Raw genomic sequence first — 5,195 nt, 5'->3', positions numbered from 1 at the left:
ACCATTGGAATATGTTTACCATTCCCCTGTAGCGTCTTGTCCCCACTGGATCCTTTTCATTTCCTTCACCTGCTTCCCCCACCAACGAAATTGTACAGCTCTGCAACTGCACCCCTGCAATTTTCATCCCTGCCCATCCTCACCCTTCTGCTCCCATCCCTGACCTTCTTGTACCCCCAAAATGTTTTTCCCAATAAAATTAAAAATAATAAGAAGAAGAAGAATGGGGATCACAAAATATTGAATTGTTTTCATATGAAACCAATACTTGTATCAGGAAGCAGTAAGCAGAACAGAGCAGGGAATACTGCATGGTTCAGGATCAGGAACAATGTGTGTTAGGGAAGCATCTAATTTCCATACGTTTTCAATCTATATGCAAAACACATCATATGGGAGGCTGGACTTCATGAGGAGGAATGGATCAGGATTGGAGGAAGACTCATCAACTCATCTGCGTTATGCAGCTGACACAACCTTGCTTGATGAAAATGAAGAGGACATGAGACATTTGTTGCAGAAGGTCAAAGACTGTAGCATTCAATATGAATTGAAGCTCAACATCAAAAGATCAAAGATTCTCACCACCAGGCCAATTAGCAGCTTCGTGATGGACTGAGAAGAGATTGAGGTTGTTGATAACTTCAGCTTGTTTGTTTCCACAATCAACACTCTTGGTACCAACAGTCAGGAAATAAAAAGATGGATTGCATTGAAAACGTCTACTGTCAGGGACCTCTCTAGAGTACTGAAGACTAACGATGTCAGTCTGGAGACTAAGTCTTATCTGATCCAGGCCATGGTCTTTGCAATTATGGTCTATGCATCAGAGAGCTGGCCCATGTCTTAGGATGATAGATAAAGGATTAATGCCTTAGAGTTGTGGTGCTGGAGAATAGTGGTGAACATTCCTTGAACTGCCAGGAGAACAAGCAGGTTTGTCTTAGAGAAGGTATGAAAACAGGCTTCTCCCTGGAGGCAAGGATTTTCAGGCTCCATATCATACTTTGGACACATGTCCAGAAGGGACCAAAACTTGGAGAGGGGCATCAAGCTTGGAACAGTGGGATTGACTCAGTGACTAGAGCAATGGGATTAGGTTTGTTGGATCTGATGAGATTGGCTCACAATTTCAGAGTTAATGTACACAGGATGGTTGTGAGTCACAGGCAACTCGATGGCACATAACAATAACAACAACTGATTGTGGAACTACTCATATGTTAGTTCAAGCTGAAGCTAAATGAAATTAAATCACATCTATACGAACCATAATTTGACCTTGAGTCTTATCTCATCTGAATTTTAAAACCATCTCAAGAGCAGATTTGAAGCCTTCGATACTAATTAGTAAACCCCAGATGATATGTGGGGGATGTCAGGAATAGAAGGTAAAAGATCATTACAAAGACAAAGGAGGAAGAAAAGACTAACAGTGATGTCAGAAGAGACTGAATATTGTACTAGAGCACCAAGAAGTCAAAGCAAAGGGAAAACAACAGAAAGTTAAGGAGCTGAACAGAAGATTTTAAAGGGCAGCTCAGGAAGACAAGTCAAAGTGTTATAATGAAATGTGCAAAGAGCTGGAGTTAGAAGATCAAAAGGGATTAATCACTCAGCATCTCAGCATTATGTAAGCTAAAGGATCTGAAGAACAAATTTAAGCCCCAAGTTGAGATATATAAGGATGCTATGAGCAGAAAATTGACTGATCCAGGAACCATCAAATATGATGGAAGGAGTACACAGAGTCACTATAGCAAAAAGAATTGGCTGACACGAAAGAATTTCAAGAGGCAATGTTGATGAAAGAAGAAGTTTAAGCTGCTCTGAAGGAATTGACAAAAGTAAGTCCCCAGGAAGCGATAGCATATCAATTGGCATATATTAATAAACATGACATATATTAATAAACAAATACAGCCTTGGATGTTCTCACCAAGTTTTTCCCTGGAGGCAATGATTTTGAGACCCTGCCTCAGATATTTTGGACATGTTGCCAGGAGAGACTAGTCCTTGTAGAAGGCCATCCTGTTTGGAAGAGTGGAAATATAGCATAGGAGAGGAAGACCCTGAGTGAGATGCATTGACACAGTAACTGAGGTAATGAGGGTAGATGTGTCTGAATAGAGCAAGGTACAGAGCTTTTGTGCATAGACTCCTTATGAGTCACTGGCAATTCAAGGATACATAACAACAAGAATGCAATTTCTCTCTTTTACTATATATAAACAGAGCATTGAAACTCTTTTTTTTTCTATAAAGTTATTGATAGTAAACATTTTCAATCCTATGAATTATTTGATTTCTCTTACACCTCCTCAATTTTGTTGTTGTTGTGAGACAATGATATGAAGAATAATACCTAAATGATTGGTCTGGCTGTGTTCCATTAAAATTTATATACAAAAACAAACAACGTAACAGCTCTGACCCATTAGGCAATGACAGACTTTTGGACCCTGCATTGCTTAATTCTTTTTTAATACAATGAAACAACAGTACACACACGCACACACACACACGCACACAAAACCCATAAGCAAACAAACAAAAACCACCTAGCATATTAAAAGTGAGTCATTCAATTCCTTGAGGGATTATTTATTGAAAATCAAAACGTTTGAGGCTTGGAAATACTCATCAGATTGCACAAATACCATTAACTTAAGTCTGTCTGTTTGTCAGAGTGTATGTAAACATAGCCATCTACCTATTCCACTGTAGACTCTGGGTGATGGCTGCAGGCAGGTCAAGTCTTTTGAAGCATGTTGCTGTGGTGTTGAATGCTCTGCCACTCGTGTGTCAAATGTCATAATTGTTACTCATCATGGACAGTGTTTGGTGGCACTCCCAAGTTGATTCAGACTTGGAAGCAGGAGTGACATCCACTTTCTAAACCACATGCCTGTGGAAACTCTAAAAACCTAGAGAAATGACTATAGTCATAGTACAGGGTTCAGGTCTTTTGTTCATAGAGTTGCTGTGAGTCGTGTTAGACTCAACAGAATTTAAAAACAACAAGATGGCCCTCTAAAGAGAGACAGATGATGCAGTTGGGAAAGTGTTGGGAATGGAAATGAAAGGTACACATTATGAAACCTAGTTACCCTCTAGGAGAAAGATGTGATGGTCTGCTTCCATGAAGATTATAGTCTTAGAAACCTTACAGGGCTGTTCTACCTCATCCTGTAAAGTGGCTGTGAGTAGAAATCAACAAGAATGACTTTCGTAATTTTGTAATTTCCTAAGAAACCCAGCAGTAAATCTCAGTAAAAAAATCCAAGTGGTGTACACAGTTCTACACACTAAATACTAAGGCCCAAAATGTTTTACCATTTTTGTGAATTGAAATTAACAATACAAACCTACTTTGCATGCCTATATGCCACTTTCTCAAAAATACTCAAACTCTTTGCTCTGGAGTCAGAGCCAGTTCTTAGCTTATGATATCCCAGTAGGTGTTCTCCCAGTAGGGAGAAGGGTACCTATCTTTCTTTCAAGGAGTAGAAATGAACTACTAGAGAGATTTAGCCTTTGGTTGGCAGGCAGCACAGCTCCCTACTGACTACACCACCGGAGTCACTTTGCATACATTTGTTCTTAAGCATGTCTATTTGCAAATTGATAATAACAAAATTTTCTCTTCTCTCTCTCCCTCTAGATAGTTAATTCATATGTTTATACTTCTTTTTTTTATTTTATGTTTATACTTCTAATGTAAGATTTTTTTAGTGAATACAGCTGTATTAAATAAAAAGAAAAGCAAATTATTGGCCTTGCTTTTTTCTTTAGTGACCTACCAGTTTTGCATGATTTTCCCACCCTGTATTTTATTGGCAGATCTGCCAGGGTTGAAAATTAAAGAATCTTATTATACCTTCGTAAAAATGGCACACACTGATCTATTACATTTCTTGTTGAGAAATATGGGAACTGCTTTCGAGAGGGAATAGCTTTCAGATTTATTCATTATTATACTTAATTTGATAGTTTTGGCACAGCAAATTTCAAGTTAATGTTTTATGCTAGTTCACACACAACTTGCAGTTCAATTGATGCCTTTAGTATATCATTTTTCTCATCTGCTAAGTTTATCTCACAATGTTATATGACTTTCCCCTCGATCTCTAAAATTGTCACTGTAGTTTATGTGAAGCATGAAATTTATCCATTTTTGATTCATTCACCTTTTGAATGTAAAGTTTGTTGCTAGATGACAGCAAAATATGAACCAAAATATTTTCTGACACTCAATACTGCCTGCTTATGCTTCACATGATTTTTTTTGTAGGTATGTTTTTGTTTTTATTACTGTGAGTTTAAAGCAATATATAGCTGATCTTCCATTGAGTTTTCAAAGCTGTCAATGGTACAGAAAGAGCTTTCTAATCTTTCACGCATGGAGCGGCTGGTAGACTCAAACCATGGGTCTTTGGGTTAGCAGCTCAATTCCTTACAACTAAGTCACCTGAGCTCTCTTTTGAAGGAATAACAGACTATATATCATGAAATTCTTACTGGAATGCTAACATTGAATGTCCTTTTGACTAGAGAAAGTCAGGCATACAACTTAATGGATAGTAACATTTAATGGAGGTGTTAGCTTCCTCATGCATTTTTGTATTTTAACTATATTTCTTGAGCTTTATATTTAAATGAAGTCTCAGAAATTATCCCTAAGTAATATGAATTCATTGAGTATAGATACTTTTGGAGTACCTCACAACTTTGTTTTGTTAGTTGTTTTTTCCCCCTTATAAAGTGAAGTTAAACAGCTTTAGATCTGTCTGATGAAGATGGGAGTGGGAAATCTTATTATATTAATCATTTCTTTAAGGGGAATGTTCAGGGAGCTCTGGGGGGCTACTGTTAAAGACCTGTGTTGCCAACCCAAGGGTATATGATTCAAATCCGTGTCTCGCTTCCTCAGAGAAAGAAGGTCTATCTCCTCATACATAATTTAGACTCTCTGAAAATCTGCTGGAGTGTCAACTATGAGTTTGTTTCTTGAGAAATCTGTAATTAGAACAAGGAGTTGTTGTGCAAATTGAGGAAGAGAACACTTCATGGACTTCATGGCTTAGATCAGAAAAGATATACTTAAGAGAGATATCCTTCACCCATACCCATATTAAATCTGTATGCTGAGGAAATAATTCATAAAGCTGGACACTATGATGAGGAATGTGGCA

The sequence above is a fragment of the Elephantulus edwardii genome, unplaced genomic scaffold (assembly GCF_000299155.1).
Source record: "Elephantulus edwardii isolate Elephantulus edwardi_28Jun2011 unplaced genomic scaffold, EleEdw1.0 scaffold00019, whole genome shotgun sequence".
NCBI lineage: Eukaryota > Metazoa > Chordata > Mammalia > Macroscelidea > Macroscelididae > Elephantulus > Elephantulus edwardii.
The sequence above is the reverse complement of the archived record's forward strand: the minus strand, read 5'-3'. Positions refer to the sequence as shown.